General features: G+C 41.8%; 1 pseudogene; it reads right to left on the bottom strand.

Annotated features, from left to right (window-relative positions):
- LOC116855053 overlaps nt 1-18,646 on the bottom strand; it is a 125,663-nt pseudogene that overhangs the window by 11,910 nt on the left and 95,107 nt on the right.

Here is an 18,646-nt window from a genome sequence, read left to right as displayed (position 1 = left end):
ATTAGCTCTCAGAAGAGAAAACAATTCAGAACAAAGAGCTATAAAGACCAGACCTTGGGATACCAGGGCATGGTCTGAAGGGAGAAGAGTCACCAAACACACCAAACACAGAGACAAATGAAGGAACACAAAAGCTGTCCAGGGACCAGCAAGAAAGGGATTTGGGTGTCTTTGGGAGGCAGTTTGGCTTTGATCAACTACACATCTATGGTCTGTGTTGGCCTCCATTTTCGTGAGTGGAAGATTCTGGGGGAAATGTTCTGCTTTGGGATTTTTCCCTTCCAGTCACTGGTTTGAGACTGTGGGTCTGGTTCAACCATTCTTACTACCCTGAACTCACCAAATAGCTCCTCACCCCTAAAGAGCACAGACACTGAGAACAGTGTCTTGGTGGAGAAAGATTTATACCTAGGCTGTTCTGCCCTGATGGGACCAATAGGAAGCCCTGGCGGGGGGAAAGCCTCAGCAGAGCTGGGAAGCCCCTGAATCATCTCCGGCACTCCTGCCTCCTCCCGGGGGGACTTCTCCCAGGAGACAGTGCAGCCTTCAGCCGGGCTCTCTCAGTGGACATTCCTGGCATCCTGAGCACACCCAGCAGTGGGCTGGACCCTGGCAGCTGCTCCTCGAATTGCTGCTTGTAAGGTCTCTCCCTCCAGAATTTTTATGCCAGGGCTCCAGGGGGCCTGCAGGCCCTGGACAGTCACAGCAGCCAAGATCTGCAGCCTCCGAATCCTTCCCTCTGGGGACTCTTGGCACTTTTGATGTGCTTCCTGGATCCCGAGCGGGTATCACGCTTGAAGGTGCAAACCCACCATGTTGACTTTGGTGAATCTCAGACCCTCCAGACTTATCCAGGCCCTTATCCAGACCCTCCAGCATCAACTCCTTAAGCTCTTTCGTTGGTTACCCCGGTAGTGCTCAGGGGCCATCTGCAAACATCACCTCCTACCCTTGCCTCTGAAGAGCCTAGGGTACCTCCCAGGGAGGTGACGATGTCAGTTCGCTTTACTAACACTGAAGACTCTTCCATTGGGTTTTTCTCCCACACTGGAGGTGAATGAGACACATGTCATTGTTATCCTGACTACTCAGCTTTCTTCAGCCTTATTGCAGAGGGACTAAGAATTGAATGGGAAGAAGAAGAAGGAAAAAAGCTAAAGATTAGTAGAGATGGTTTTGCCTTCTGCTGTATGGGATCGGGCACTGTGTCCTTGCAAAAGAAATCAACTGAGTGGGCTCAAAGACATGTGTGTGGACTTTATTCTTTGGTAAACCATACTGCGTTAAGTTTTGATATGCTAAAATGGTTTGAGGGGCTTTATCTAAAGGTTTTGCCTCAGTTTATTAGCAGGCATTCGATAACCCTCTTTCAAAATGGTTATTATACTTTTAACTTAGTACACTGTGTCATGTTCCTTTGTTGGGAAAGCTTGTCAGGTTGGGTTTTAGTCTCAGCAGTGACTCTAGCAACAATGTCAAAGGCATCCTCCGCGCTACTGCTCACAACACCAAGCTGATTTTCAAGGCAGATCTGGCACAGGAGCCCAGGAAGCAATACTTCGAAAATCAAGGCAGGTTTGCACACCTGTCCCAGCCTGAGTTCCCTAGAAGCACAGCCCGAGGCAAAAGCTTCTGTGCTGCTCCTTATTAAAGACCACAATCCCAGGGAAGTCAGAGTGAGGAAGATAAGGGCGAGCAGGAAAGGAGGAAGTGCTGGAGTCAGGCACTTGCCTTCTGAGGGGTGCAGGAAACCGCAGCTCAAGGCAAGCTGTCCCTGGAGGAAAGGAGGGCATATCCACAGATCCCATCTCCTGTGGGACATGAATCCCCATGGTTTTTTGGTCTTGGCACCCCAGGAGATCTCACAGCAGAGCTCCTGCTCCCACTAACCAGGATGCTGCAGGGCAGGAGTTAGAAGGAGCACCGTAGAGCAGAAGGCTAAGGGACTGTGGAATTATGCCCTCCTGAAAGTAACTGGTGTCCTTGAGATGTTTCTGGAGCTGTCGGGCCGTCAAAGGTCTCACGGACAGGAGAGATCAAGAGGACCAGAAATGATTCATGAAATGTATCTAACACAACATACCACAAGGTGCCTTTCTAGAACATTCTTCCATACCTACATTGTGTGATCACTTATTTACGAGGTCGAGATTTCAGGATGGCATTCCATCTGGTTTAAAACAGTACAGTCAGCTGGACAATTTTTCTGAAAAGGATTACAACTGGTTTAAGAAGGGGGAATCCCACATTGGAGTGTAAACACAAAATGAATCTGCTTTCCCTACCTGCTCCTACCAGGCTCTAGGAAATACCCCCTCCCATTGAGGAGTGAGCTGCTTTCATGTTATTTCAACTTAGCCCACACCTCTTCAATACTTTCCAGTTATCAAAGTCATCTTATTCTAGTCCTTTAGTTCAGTCCCGTGTATTTGAGTCTTTCCATTTCAAATTCAGTTCAAAGCTCTCCATCCATCCACCCCACCTCCACCAAACCCAGGTTGGATAAGAGTGTGATGGGGGCATTGTAGACTCTCCTGGACACCTCCGCTCCTTTCCTGTGCTCCTCCCCAACCCCTCCAGTGTCAGGGTGGGAGGAGGAAAGAGCAGGGAAATGGCATTGTCTCCATAAAGGCCTAGTAGACATATGACCCTTTCCATGATTTGTTACAATTAGTGTTCTAGCTGTTTTCTGTGTTCTGAATGGGGATGGTTGATGATCTCAACAGGCTTCACTGATGTGAGATACAGTTTCCCAAGGTGTGGGGGGTACCTTAAGAGGAGTTATCCCATCTTCAGGATGACCTCCCAGGAGCAGTCCAAGCTGTACTTCTGGGAGGCCTGGGCTCTTTGCTTCTTGTTATGATGGACCCCAGTGAGCCCTTGGCCCACTTCATCAATTTGAGAAGGCCCATACTCCTGGAATCTGTCACCATAAGTGGACCGTATTTCCTGTACCTCCAGGAATGGAAAATTTAAAAGACAGTCCTTGTTCCTGCCTTGCTTAGTCATCTGTCCTCCTCATCTCATCCATGGTGCTTTCTCTGGTCCCAGTCAGAAGATGAGATGTTGGCCCGCCCTCCTTGAAGACACTCAAAAATTGTACAAATGAGCTTCAGGTCTGGGTTCTTCTGCTTGTCTTGAAACTTACTTCCCATCCCCATGAGGGATGAAAGAAAGGTGAGACATAGCTGTTCTTCATCATGTCCTACTAAGAAGATCATTTCTCTCCCTTAAAGTCCTCTATTAGGAGATGGTAGGGAAGTTTAGGATGGGGTTGGAGGGACCCTGGGAGGTTGGAGTTTGTGGTGGTATGGGATCTGCTGTAAGTGTTGCCTCTCAGCAAATCATTTTGGAACATTGCCATCCCCAACAGCTGGCCATTCTCTGCACTTACAATGTGGGGAAACTTGAGATTTTTGTTTCCAGCAGTAAAGTTACTTATCAGTTCCAACCAATATGAGAAAAAAATCCCACTTGTTACCTATCTTCATCTTGTTACATAAATATCCCCAGTAGCTAAATTTTTTTAATAATAGCAATTCTAGTGCCTTTTGGGGTGATGTTACAACCTCTATAAATTCATGTCTGTTTTTCTAAATATCTTCATGTTCTGGCCAGGGAGGTTTGCTGCTTTTTCCTCTATTATTTAGTTCATTTTCAGTCAATTATTTCTGGTCTTAACTTTTGGAATATCAGCCATCACATCCCAGTTTTGGCAGCAGGACAGAAGAAGGGAAGGCCAAGGGCCTGTCCACCCCATTCCAGAAGACATTCTGGAAGGATCAAATAATCCTTTGGCTAAGTTCAGAACTCAGTCCCGTGATCCATACAGTCAGAAGAAAGGCAGCCCTCTGGCCAAGTGCCTTACTGCCTCCGATGCCACAATGGTGACATAAGGCAATGGTCTCACCACATCCTCAAAGCAAGAAAATTACAGATCATTCTCTTTCATAGTTTATTTTATTAAGAACATTCTTGGGGCACGTGGGTGGCTCAGTCAGGTAAGCATCCGACTCTTAGTTTCAGCTCAGGTCATGATCTCAGGGTCATGGTATCAAGTCCCACATTGGGCTCTGCACTCAGCGTGGAATCTTGTTTGAGAGACTCTCTCTCCCTTTGCCCCATCCACCCAAATAAATAAACAAATAAATACTTTTTCTTCAAAAAACACTTCTCAAATTATTTTATTAAAAAAGCAATGAGTGTTTATTAAAAAGGAAAAAAAAGACAAACCAAAAGTAAACAAAGAACCCCCATAAATCCAGCTATTAGAAATAATCACCAAGGTGTACATCTTCCAGATTTTTTCTATGTGTGTCTATAGGTCTTTGCTATAAGAATGGGTTACCCATCTGGGCTCCTGGGTGGCTAAGTCGGTTAAGTGTCTGCCTTCGACTCAGGTCATGATCCCAGGGTCCTGGGATGGAGCTGTGCATCAGGCTCCTGGCTCGTCACAGAAGTCTGTTTCTCCCTCTCCACCTTCCCCTGCTGTGGGCACCCTCTCTCTCTCACTAACTCTCTCTCGTTCAAATAAATAAATTAAATATTTTTAAAAATAGGTTACACGTCTATAGATCTTGGTAAATAGGGTATCAAGACTAAATCTTAATCAATAGCTAATTTGGGGGGAATAGCTGAGGATTTTCATATTTCTTTGAAATACAACACAATTTATTTGAGCAGTCCACCTGTTGTTGGACATGGAGGTTATTTCAACTAATATTCTTTTGCTGCACATTTAGGAGGTTTCCAACTTTTCAATATCATACACAGTGGAAAGCTGGAATAACTGTTTGAAAATTAATTCCAAATTTTAAATATCCAAAGAATAAGGGGGGATCTCCTTATATTTGAAAAGGAAGGGGAGGGGCACCTGGGTGGGCAACTGTCTTCTGCTCAGGTCATGATCCTGGAGTCCCTAGATCAGGTCCCGCATCAGGCTCCCAGCTCCATGGGGACTCTGCTGCTCCTTCTGACCTTCTGCCCTCTCATGCTCTCTTTTACTCTCTCTCTCTCTCTCAGATAAATAAATAAAATCTTTAAAAAAAAAAAAAGGGGGGAGAGGAGAGACCCCAAAAATGCTTAAAAAATGTATTATGAGTTTCAAAACCTTCTTCACAATCTGCCAGAATGACTAATACATGAAAAATCAATGACTGAGAAGAATTCATTTTAACCAAAATTATCGTATCAACCAGCTTATGTTTGACCAAATTGCTTTGCTTAAACTGCTTTCAGCTAAATCACCTGGAGCTGAGTTAAATAATTAAACTCTCTCGGAAAGGATTAAGGGTGACCCACTTAACCTACATGCTCTTCTTTATAGCAAGTGCGGGTAAAGTTGCTAGAATGCACTAGTGCCCTTTCAGGCAGAAAAGAGAAGTAGACTTTTAAGATCCAACTTTTTATTTCCCCATCCCTGGAGTTTTGCTCAAATAAAATTCCAAAAAGTTTAGAGCACTCTTCAGAATATTTAATTAGAGATGTTCTGACATTCATCAGACATAAAAGAGAGGCTGCCCAGACGCCCCACCCAGCCCTGATTTATTAGAAACAAGGAGGCCTTTTGCATCCACTTCTTTTGATTCCTGTGCCAGAAAGAGAACAGGAATCATTGTTTTCCTTCAGCTTTTCTTAGGATTTCTCTGAAGCGAAGTTGAATGTACGTCACAAGCTTGTGTACATGCATTCCTCTCTCCAAGGGGCTCTTCTCCCTCAAGGCACTAAAATAATGTCTTATGGCAATGAAGGACTGGTTCCTTTGTCCTTTTCTGACTTTAACCCATTAACTCCAGCAATAGGACCCTCTGCAAGGATAACCAGAGGTCAGTGTCAGGAAGCAAATGGGCAGCTCTGAGACCATCACAGTCCGCCTACCCAGGATCCCTTAAAAAATGGGCTCTGCAGGAGGCCCATTGCTTGGGCCACCTGGGTGTCTCAGTGGGTTAAGCCTCTGCCTTTGGCTCAGGTCATGGTCTCAGGGTCCTGGGATCGAGCCCTGCATCGGGCTCTCCGCTCAGCAGGGAGCCTGCTTCCCCCTCTTCCTCTCTTCCTCCCTTCCTCCTTTTGATCTCTCTCTCTCTCTCTCTCTCTGTCAAATAAATAAATAAAATCTTTAAAAGAAAAAAAAATAAAAGGAAACCCATTGCCATGATCATCCGAATCCGAGAGGGCACCCTTTTAAATGTCAACATCTTTGTTTCTGTTTTAGTCATTGGCAACGGCAATCTTCTCCAAAATACGTTTTATAGTTTCTGGCTTTTGAAGCAGAATATGTAGAATATAATTAAGCCTTTTCTTGATGGGGTCACGTTATGGTGCCATCATTTAAAACTTTTATTGGGAGCCAATTTTTGTTCCAGGTGCTATGCCAAAAGGATACAAACATAAATAAGACACAAGCCCCACAGCAAAGACTCCACAGCCTCATGGGAGAGACAGAGGACTAATCAACTCCTTACAAAACTTCCTGATAATTAAACGGATTGTGAGAAGGGTGGTTTGAGAACACAGAACGTAACATCTAACCCTAACCCTGACTGTTAGAAAGGGAAATGTTTAGAGAGAAATTGATGTCAAAGATTAAGTAAAAAATGCTTCCGTTCCCAAATGATCACAAATGATAGAACAACATTCCAGGCAAAAAGAAGCACGTGCAAAAACCCAGAGTCTGAGGACATGTCTAGGGAAACTTCTCTTAGTTTGGGAAGGCAGAGTGTGCATTGCCGAAGGGCAGGAATGCGGACCAAGCCTCAGAGAGGCCAGTGTTTAACAGTAAAAGATCAAAACAGGACTCTGGAATGCCCTTTACCGAGTTCTGCTTGGCTTGTGACTTTCTTTTTGTTTTTTTTTTAAGATTTTATTTATTTATTTGACAGGCAGAGATCACAAGTAGGCAGAGAGGCAGGCAGAGGGAGAGGGAGAAGCAGGCTCCCTGCTGAGCAGAGAGCCCGATGTGGGGCTCAAACCCAGAACCCCAGGATCATGACCTGAGCCGAAGGCAGAGGCTTTAACCCACTGAGCCACCCAGGCGCCCCAGGCTTGTGACATTGTTGGAGGGTTTTTAAAATCTAAGGTCACTGATATGTGGTATATGCTAAAGAAATATTTTTGAGTTAAAAAACATTTTCAGATTAGCATAGTACAGATTAGAAGTTCCACTTTTTTTTAAGATTTTATTTATTTATTTGACAGAGAGAGAAAGAGCGGGCGAAGGAACACAAGCAGGGGGAGTGGGAGAGAGAGAAGCAGGCTTTCCGCCGAGCAGGGAGCCTGATGGGGGCTCATTCCCAGGACCCCGGGTTCATGACCTGAGCTGAAGGCAGACGCCTAATGACTGAGCCACCCAGATGTCCCTACAAGTTTCACTTTTTAATAAATCTTTGTAACATTTTTTTTAAAGAGATACTTCTTCTTGTTCCATTAATAAGCAACACATGCTCCTTTATTTACCTTATTAATTATGCATAGAAAGTCATGGTCTCTTGATGAATACATTTAATATGAACATCTTGCCTTGTGTGTTTTGAGATTGAACACACCTAATATAGAATGATTTTGAGGACATTTTACAGTAGCAAAAATAGACAAAAACTCCTTTCATGACCTAATGTTGGAATGCTTGCCTTTGGTAGGGAAAAAAAAAAAAAAGGCCAATGGGTTTATTTTTGAAACATTCATGTTTGTTTCTGAATGATGGAATTAGAAAAGGCCTTCAGGCTGCTCTTGTCCACCCCTTCCTAGCAAGGAACATTTGATAGGTATTGGGTACTGGACACTCATCTGTGTATAAGAGTCATGAGGATGAGTAATATCTTAATACACTATATAAGACATTTTATTATATAACTGCAACCTCTAGATCTGGTGAAATCATCTTGAAAAGACAGAACATTTCTTTCTCATGTTTTCTCTTCGTTTATTGCATTTCACAGAAGTACCTACATGTATCCCATCTTTCACCTTTAATCCATTATGGGCATACATTTTAAAATATAGGACCTAAAATACAAATAACTTAGAATAGAATAACAGCTTAGAGCCCCACCATGCACCCCAGTGGTCCCTGGATATCCCAGCTGAGTAACTGTTTCGAGAGAGTTTCCTTTCTTCCCAGCTCCTAACCACCGTGCACACCCACACTGAAGGGACCAAATGCTTCAGCTTTAACAGGTGGGAATAATTATGTAATTCTAAAATTTGTATTTCATATTCAGAAAGATAGAAACTGAAGCAGGAAATTAAAAATAATTTTTTAGAGGCATAAACCCCTTAGGACATCTGAGACCCTCCCTGGCTGGGAACTCCTGAAGGGTTTGAAGCATAACTTAGTTGGCACTTTTTTTTAAGACTTTATTTCTTTGACAGAGAGAGACACAGCGAGAGAGGGAACACAAGCAGGGGGAGTGGGAGAGGGAGAAGCAGGCTTCCAGCTGAGCAGAGAGCCCAGTGCGGGATTGGGTCCCAGGACCCTGGGATCATGACCTGAGCTGAAGGCAGATGCTTAACGGCTGAGCCACCCAGGCGCCACTAGTTCGCATTTTTAAATGATCTTTCTGGCAACACTGTTGGGGATGAGTTAAGGAGCGGTGAGGCTGAGACAGAGAGACCAGCTAAGTGGCTGTTACAATAGTCCAAGCAAGAAATAAATTTCTGGGCACCTGGGCAACAGCAGTGGCCAGTGGATTACTATTACAGGTCAAGAGCAAGGAGTTAGAAATTAAAACCATTTTATCTGTCATTCTGTGAACACTGACCTATTAGGGCCACACCTGAACTGTGTAGAGCTGCTTGTCCTGAATTAAATGGGTGGCCACCAAGTGCTGCGACTACCAATAATCATGACTGCTCATTTCCCTTTTTTAAAGATTTTATTTATTTATTTGACAGAGAGAGATCACACGTAGGCAGAGAGAGAGAGGAAGCAGGCTCCCCACTGAGCGGAGAGCCCGATGTGGGGCTCGATCCCAGGACTCTGAAACCATGACCTGAGCCGAAGGTAGAGGCTTAATCCACTGAGCCACCCAGGTGCCCCTGACTGCTCATCTTCAATCACGTTTTTGCCCTTCCCTTGTATTCATCTTTTGGTTCTTTCTATGCCTTCTGGAGCATAAAACTCCTCCGTTCTAATTTTTTTTTTTTTTTACTTCTAATCTGTTCTGAGTTTAGAAAGAGATATCTAAGATTACTAGAATTGATATGCAGTAATGATAGCTAAGTTATTAGTGTGAGAGTCAGCGGTGGTCCCTCAAAAAAGAAAAATGCACGAAATTAGTGATGTCTCTTTTGTCTGCTTCTATGTGCTGTTTGTCACAGTACTCTTGTGGGGACCTGTCTTAGTTTGGGTTCCCTCAGAAGGAGACCCTAAGACAAGCTCTCTAGGGTAAGCCATTTCTGGGAGAAGTGAAGGCAACACCCGTGGGAGCTAAGGGTATGTTATTGAGGTAACGGGCACGTGGATGCTTATTGCTTATCCCCACTGGGAGGACTCCGGCAGCCCACATGAAGTGTGTGCTGAGTTAGCCCACATGAGAGGGCATTTACACACCAATTCACATAAGCTGTTGGTTGAGGGCTGCTTCTGGGAAGCATTTACTCCCCGGTATTCTGGCCTGCTATGTAAGCAGCAAAGTGGGCTCCAGTAGAAAGAGAAGGTCCTCAGGCAGAGAAATGCAGTGCTACCAATGAGAAACCTGGGGGGTGGAGGGGGCACAGGGGCCAGAAATTGGCAATGTCTGCCCCAGGGTCTAGGGGGTTACCTTTAGAGAGTGCTGGAAGTCTGTATGTTTCCTTATTGTCATTATCATTGCCGCCATATTTGACCACTTAGAGCTCCCCAAATTCACTCAGAGTTCTGTGGCTTCTCAGTGACTTCCGTGGCTGTGCTCAGATACCGAATAAAGGAAAGTCGTGATGGCCAATTGTATATGTCAACTTGACTGGCTCAGAGATGCCCAGAGAGCTGGTAAAACCTTTCTGTGTGGGTCTCCGAGGGTGTTTCTGGAACCAATTAGCGTTTGAATTGGTAGGCTGGGCAAAGAAGAGTCTTCACTCAAGCAGGTGGGCATGATCAAGTCAACTGAGGGCCAGAAGAGAAGAAAACAGGGGGGAGGGGTGAACTTGCTCCCTGCCTGAGCCAGGACTATGGCTCAAACCAGATCCTGATTGAAACGCAAATGTGTTCTAATTAGGTTAGAATGATTCTTCCTCTATTCCCACCTATCTTCTTGCTTCACACATTAACAAAAATGACTATTTCTGTGATAAATAAAATACCTACTTTTAAAAGTCTCTATTATTCTGTAATTAAAGATTGAGTATTTAATCTTTAGTATTCAGAATTGAGTTTTGACCCAGAACTATGGTATTGGAAGCAATTAAATTAAATATAGGTGAATCTCTCCCTTGGTCTTTTCCAAAAGAACTGCGCCATAAAAATCAAGAGCTAGAAGAATCTTGATGGGCCATTTAGTTGAACTCCTGATTCTTAGAGGTTTGCAGAAATTATTTCAGAAAACTAAATGTCTGTTATTATTAAAACTCAAATGTTATTTTTTAAGTTAACATATGATGTAAAGTTCTGTGACTTTTGACACATGTATTGATTTCTGTAACTACCACCACAGTCAGGAAACAGTACAGTTCCATCATCCAAAAGGGTATCTCAGGGAAATCTCACTTTCACACTGCCCCAATCTCTTGTCTTTTATTATACATTAGTCTTTTCAAGAATGTCATATAAGTGGAATAATACTGTGTATCACGTTTTAGCATAATGCTTTGAAGAATATTCAGACTGTTGCATGCATGAGTGGTTCAGTCTTACTGCTGCATACAGTATACAATTACTATATACAATTTCATTGTATACATGTACCAAGTTTGTTACTTATTCCCTTTTGAAATATTTTATTTTAATTAATTAATTTATTTATTAATTAGGGAGGGGCAGAGAGAGAAGGAGAGAGAGAATCTTAAGCAGGCTCCACTCCTGGTGCAGAGCTGAACTCGGGGCTCCATCTCATGACCCTGAGATCATGAGCTGAGCTGAAATCAAGACTCAAGCACCTAACTGACTGAGGCACCCAGGTGCCCCTACTCATTCCCTTTTGATGGACATTTAGGTTATTTCAGGTTTGGGTAGATTTTTGATAGAGCTGCATGGACCAGTTTTCATTTTCCTAGGGTAAATAGAGAGGACTGGAATGGTTGGATCAATCCTGCTCTTCCTGTTACATTTTGAGAGCTTAGCTTTTTATATACTCTGCATGCAAGAACTTTGTGTGATTTATAAACATTTCCCCCCGGTATGCCGTATGTATTTTTATTCTCTTAACAATATTTTTATCAGAGCAAAAGTTTTTTTTATTTTGTTGGAATCTAATTCAGCAATATTTTCTATTGTGGGTCATGGTTTTGGTTTCCTGTTTAAGAATTCTTTGCCTAATCCTGATCATGAAGATTTTCTTCTCCATTTTCCTGTAAAAGTTTTATAGTTCTGTGTCTTATGTCTAGATCTATGATCGGTTTATGTTCATTTTTGTATCACTGTGAAGCTTAGGTTTTCTTTTTTTTTTTTTTAACACATGAATGTCTACTTGTTCCAACACTGTTTGTTGAAAAGATAACCCTTTTTCCACCAAGCTGTCTTTGAACCTCTGTCAAAAATCAATTGGCCGTATTTGTGTTGGTCAATTTCTGGTGTCTCTATTCTGCTCATTTTTCTATTGTTTGTCCCATCACCAATACCACGCTGTCTTGATTTCTGTAGTTTTTTATAGTAAGTCTCAAAATTGTATAGTGAGATTCCTTAAACTTTTTTTTTTTTTTTTGCAAAGTTGTTTTGGTTATTCTAGTTCCTTTGCCATTCCAAATAAGTTTTAAAGTAAACTTATCCACATCGGCAAAAAGTTCTTCTGGAATTTGTATTAGAATTCTGTTAAATGCATAGATCGGTTTAGGAAGAACTGACGTTTTTACTATGTTGAGACTTCCAACTCATGAACAAGATGTATATCTGCATTTTTTTGTTGGAGATGTCTCTAGCTTCTTTCATGACTTTGTAGTTTTCAGCTTACAGAACCTATGCATGTTTGGTTGGATTTAGACCTCAGTATTTTTTTTTCTTTTTTTCTTCTTTTCTGTTGGGGAGGAGGGGTGACTTCTGTTTTGTATTAAATTGGGGGCTCCAATTTTTCATTGCTAGTATATAAAAATAAAACTGATTTGGGAATTGACCTTGGACCTGTCACTGAGCTCACTTATTAGTTCTAGGAGGGGTCTTGTCTTTGCTTTTTGTAGATTCCTTGGGATTTTCTTAATCATTTAATCTATGAATAGAGACAGTTTCATTTCTTCCTTTTCAATATGTATACTTTTCCCCCCTGCCTTATTTCACTAGCTGGGACTCAGTACTGTGTTTAATAGGAGCAAAGAGAGTGGATACCCCAGTCTTACTTCTGATCTTAGAAGAAAAACATTGCACCATTAGGTATGATGTTAGATGTAGATTTTTTTTATAGATGCTTTTTATCAGGTTGAGACTGTTACCATCTACTTCTAGTCCACCAAAAGTTTTTATCATGATTGAATGTTGTATTTTGCCAAAAGGTTTTTTTTTTCTATACCAGTTAGTATGAGTAAACGGTTTTTCTTCTTTAGATTGTTAATATGGTATAACATTTGTTGTTGTTTAAAAATTGATCCAGTCTCTTGCATTCCCAGGATAAAACCCACTTGGTCATGGTGAGATAGATATATAGGTATGTAGGTAGGTAGGTGGATGGATGGATGGATGGACGGACGGACAGGATGTGCTAGATTTAACTTGCTAATGTATCTTTGGGAATTTTGGTGCCTTTGTTCATGAGAGATATTGGTCTGTGGCTTTCTTTCCTTGTAATGTCTTTCCTGCTTTTGCTATCAGAGTAATTAAGTAATCATCTGAGCTGGGAAGTGTTCCTTCCTATTTGATTTGCTAGAAGAGATTGCATAGGGTTGGTGATATTTCTTCCTTAAATGGTTGGTAGAATTTATTAATGACATCATCTAGGACTAGAAATTTCAGTCACAGAAGGTTCTTACTTATGAGTTTAATTTCTTTAGTACTTATAAGCCTATTCAGGTTGTCTGTTTTATATGGGTGAGTTTCATATTGGGTGAGTTTTGGTAACTTAAGGCTTTCAAGGAACTAGTTTATTTCATCTGCTTTAGTTGAGTTCATATATGTAATATTGTTTTTAGTATTTCCTTCTTATCCTTTGCAGGGTCTATAGTGAAATTTCCTTTTTCATACCTGGTAAATTTGTTGTAGGGTGACCATCCATCCCAGATAGCTCAGGATCAGTGCATTTCCTAGGATGCGGTACTTAAAGTGCTGAAACTGGAACATCTCAGGCAAATCAGGATGAGGTGGTTACTCTTACTTCCTTTTCCCGCTTTAGCAGTCCTTCTAGAAGTGTATCAATATTATTGGTCTTTTCCAAGAATCAGCTTTTTGTTTTAGTGATTTTTCTCTATTATATTTTTCCTGTTTTCAATTCCATGAATTTCTCCTTTTATCTTTATTTCCTTCTTTATGCTTGCTTTGGATTTATTTTCTTTTTCTTTTTGGTTCCTTAAAGTGGAAGTTGGGATTATTAATTTGAAACAAGTATTTAATGCTATAAATTTCCCTCTAACTACTGCTTTAGTGGCATTCCAAAATCTTAACATATTATATTTGCATTTAAATTTAATTCACAATATGTATACTTTTTTGAGACTTATTCTTTGATGCATGGATATTTAAACATGTGTTGTTTGATTTTTCAAGTGTTTGGTAGTTTTCCTATTATCTTTTTTCTTGATGGATTGTAGTTTAACTCTATAATAATTACAAAACATACTTGTATGGTTTCAATTCTGTTCAATATCTTAAGGTTTCTTTTATAACCCCAGATATGACCTATCCTGGCAAATAGTCCAAGTGTACTTAAAAATATGTGTAAGCTCCAGCACCTGCCTACCACTAACCTAGCAGTGGGACATCTGGTAAATCACCCCATCTCACATGGCCCTCTGTTCGTCTATAAAATTAGAATGAATTAGATAATCTCTAGAAGTTCCCCCTCTGTCTTTAATATGCACCCCTCTTCCATGAGTAAACAGGAATGAGACAGCTTCCTTCCTGTCCATCCACCGACAATAATAAACCAATTTTATCTGCTCCTGATGAATGGACATGGGAGATACAATCTGTTTCCAAAGACTTGTCTTTAGTTGCCCAGAAACCACAAGGAATTTGAAGAACTATATACAAAAATTTCATTCTTACAAGATATTTTCTTAATAATATTAAGAAAGGAGGATGTGACTGTTCATTTTTTCTGAGCTTGAAAAGATATTGCAACTTCTTTGGTCTCTTGCCAGTAAGCCTAGTGATAAGATTTCTATTTAGATCTGGGGTCAGAGAAGTGACTCCATAACCTCTTTGGTGAAGAGAGCTGCACACGCAGTCCCTTTTTTTTTTCCTGGTCCATCTCAAATATTTCACAAGCATCACACCCATAAAATCTAAGATCAAATAAAAACAGGAAAGATGGGTTTTCAGAAACCTATCCCAGAACACGTTCTCAAGTAGAGAACTGAAGAAATCAAAGGAATGAGAATAAAAAGGAAGGCATCAGCTCCAGAGAGAACTTTCTGAATCTTCATCCTCACAACATGAACAGGGCTTAATGTCTCTTATATTTCCACACGGGCCATTTTTGAGGGGCCATGGTACTTTATAAAAAGCAGACATTAAGAATTTTGGAATGGAAGCGATATTCACTTATGAAATATCACCTAAAATCAAGAGATGGATCTCTCCCTGAACACCTTCAGTAAAGAGAGCTTACAACCAGGACTCTGACATGATTGGAAGGACAACATGGCAGGTGCCAGCAGGGGGCAGCAGCTTGGCAGGAACATGGAGGCAGGCCCTGGGTATATGGAGAGGCCGGTGAAACTCTACCAACAGGAAACCAATGTGTTCTGTTCTTGGAAGAGCTTGATTATGAGCTGGTGCATCATATGATACTCAAGCTGGGAAATATTTTGAAGTCTGAAAAACTTTTAACTTTTTATTATGAAAAAAATTTTTTAAGCTTTTATTTATTTGAGAGAGTGCATGTGCTAGAACACAAGCGGTGGGGGGGGGGGTGGGACAGAGAAAGAGGGAGACAAGGAGACTCCCTGCTGAGCAGAGAGCCTGAAGCAGGGCTTGATCCCAGGACCTGGAGATTACCACCTGAGCCAAAGGCAGACGCTTGCTTAATCAACTGAGCCACTGAGGCACCCCAATTATAAAAATTTACATAGACATGTGCATATGTGTCTGCACAAACACACAGGCATGCGTGTGTGGACACACCCACACCCAGAAGTAGAAAAATAGAGTAAACCCATGTATCCAGTCTTTAAATCATCATTTATCAGTGTTCTGCAATACTTTCTTAAGTACAACATCCATTTTCTTTCTTATTTTAGAGACACTTGGAGTTTTAAATTCTAGAATGGATGTTCTTCAAAGGTGAGGTTCAGTGAGTAGTCTCACCCTAGTACAGTCCAACACTACCATTAAGGACCTAAGGTTCCTTCTCTCTTTTTGCCCTGGTACCCTTAGGTTACAGTTTAATTGGCACGATGGCAAGATGGCTACTATACCTCCACCATCACATCAACATTGCAGACAGGAAGAAGATCCAGGTTAAGAGGCACATGCTAGAGATCACATTTTGCATTGGAAATGAAGACAGGGTCCCAGGTAGAGCAGTCAAATTTGAGAGCCATAAATAAGCTTTCCAAGCCTCCTAAGAAATAGGGGAGAATACTAAGAAGTCCACCTGAGGAAAAAAAAATGCAACATTATTGATCACTTTTTACAATGATCACACTGTATTGATACACTTTTTCCAATGAGACCCAGTTTTTAGACAAATTATCTCATTAAATCTTCATAGTCACCCAACCGAACAGGTGAAATCATTTTACAGGTGATGAAATGAAGCCTTAAGAGACCTAGTAGCTTTCTCAAGGCTACAGAGCTGATAAATGGTAGCTCCAGAGCCATCCCCTTTACTCTGTCCTCATTTCTCTTTTATTGATCCTCCCAGAGATGTGGTAAATGTCCCTATAGACTGAAAAAATCCATAATCCTCATCATCAAAAGCCACTATTGTATATACATTATTTCAAACTCCGGAACATAAAAATGCAAATTCTTCTCATGTCCAGTATGCAACACTGCCCACCCAGCTGCAAGCCTGGCTGTGCCTGCCCCACAGGGGGCCCTCTGGGTGCTGGTCTGTGCTGCCTCTGGACAGAGGCCCCCCAGCTCTAGGCCCAGATGCATCTGCTTAAAGAAATGGAGTAAAACCTCCACAAAGCCATGTTTTTCTTTTTCCAATAAAAGAAAATGCACGTAGATGCACTGGGCTCAAAGTGACCTTCTGTCAAGGGCTTATGAATTGTCTTCAAAGAAAGAAAATATCATTTTGTGCCTAGCTCTTGGGACAGATTATCATGAATGGAACTTCACATAAAAGCAAAGAGAAGAGATTTGATGAAGTCCAAAATTTTTTTTTAATTTTTTATTATGAAAGTTGTCAGAAGTACACAAGAGAGGGGAGAATAATATAATGAACCTCATGTGCTCATCCCCCTGATTGAACAGTCACTCACTTTTGGCTCTATTATCGTCTTTCCTTTTTATCTGCCTTCATTCCCCCCCACCCCGCCCCGGGGTTTTTTTTAAGCCAGTTCCTGTCATCAGGTCATGTTGCCCCTAAATCTTTCCATACATATCTCTAACAAATACAGACTTTTCCCTGTATAATCCTAGAGCCATCATCACAGCCAATGGTACTAACATCTACTCTGTATTCAAATGTTCAGTTGCCTCAAAAACCAGTTTCTTCAAAACAGGATCTAAACAAAATCAAGTCACTGCATTTGACTATGACCTTCGTTAACTCTCTTCTACCCTGAGTTCACATGTTACCAGTGCTGGTGGGGCCCTCAACTCCTTCAGGTCTTCAAGCACACTTTCTCCTACCTCCAGGCCTTTGTACTTGCTGTTCTTTCTGTCTGAGACATGTCCTCAGGCCCAGACACATCACCTCAAAAAAACCTACTTGTCCTTCAGCTTTCAGATCAGATGTTCCTCCTTCTCTGAAGTGTGTCCCACCAGACCTTCTGTTACTCAATGCAGACTCTGATTCAATAGTTCTGGGGTAGGGTATGAGATTCTGCATTTCTAACGGGATCTGTGATGATGTCTGTGCTGCTGGTCTGCAGATTGGACTTTGAGTAGCAAGGGATTCAATTACTCCTCACTTGATCATAGCATTTATCATATTATATTGTCATGGGCTCCTTGAATCTCTGTCTGCCCCCTTGACCAGGTGGTGGCAAACTCCTGGAGCTTTTAGAACACAGCTAGATCCTTTCTTTTGTCTTGTACATGGCTATTTTTGGGCTATAACAGCAACGTTGAATATCTGTGAGACTGTATACCCCACAAAACCTAAAATATTCGCCCTCTGACCCTTCCTGGAAAAAGTCTACTGGATTTGCTCTAGGTTGTAGTGCAAAGATGATAGCTTTTTCACCAGCATATCTCAGAACCCAGTGCAGGGCTTTGTACATAGTAGTTACCCAATAAGTACTTCTGAGATGATGAATGGTGACAGTAGTTGGCAATAACTGAGAGCTTACTGTATGTCAGGCACTGGAGTAAACACTTTACGTTTACTCAGCGTCTCTAATTCCCCCATTAACCGTCTGTGGAAAGTAGACTGTCCTGTTTCAGATGGTGAAACAGAAGCTTAGATGTGCTATCTAAGTTTAGCGTACCACAAGCCCCTGTAATCTAACTCCACTACACCTTCAAGAATGAAAAACGTTAGCTATGGAAAGCCAGGCAGAAGCTGAGTTTTCTGGGTCCACTTAGGGTAGCCTGAGCGATTGTCTCTGTGAGCATGGCTACCAATTGGACCCGGGCAAAAATTCAAAACATTTTTAATGTTTATATCCAGGTAAGCTAGGTCTGTTGAATATATATACAAACACACAAAAGCACCTTTTTATTTATTTTTTTAATTTTATTTTTTATAAACATATAATATATTTTTTCCCCCGGGGTACAGGTCTGTGAATCGCCAGGTTTACACACTTCACTGCACTCACCATAGCACATACCCTCCCCAATGTCCATAATAACCCCACCCCCCCTCCCAAAAGCACCTTTTTATATTGGATAATTCTATCCAATTATAATGGGTCGCAGCATCTCTTCTGAGTACAAAGAAAGAGTTGCATCTAAGAGAACAGCACTTCAAGACTATATACTACCTGGGAGCTCCTTTCCCTACAATTGCCCTCGCTTACTATCCTGAGAGTTTCCAAGCTGTGGTGTGGGGAGGGGAAACACACACAGAGCCCAGCAGACTCCTTATTTGAAGAGATAGAACAGAGCCTGGTGGAGATCAAAGCAGAGCTGGCAGGACAGAGTACCAATAGAAGAGCATTGCACAGAGTGAGAATTCTAGAGATGTGCGGGGGGGTCTGCTTTGAGTACTTAGCAATGTAGTGACCATCACAGTCATGTGAGGAAATTACCCAA

Source organism: Lontra canadensis, unplaced genomic scaffold, assembly GCF_010015895.1.
Source record: "Lontra canadensis isolate GAN:19392208 unplaced genomic scaffold, GSC_riverotter_1.0 scaffold98, whole genome shotgun sequence".
Lineage (NCBI taxonomy): Eukaryota > Metazoa > Chordata > Mammalia > Carnivora > Mustelidae > Lontra > Lontra canadensis.
This window is presented reverse-complemented; position numbering and strand designations above follow the sequence as displayed.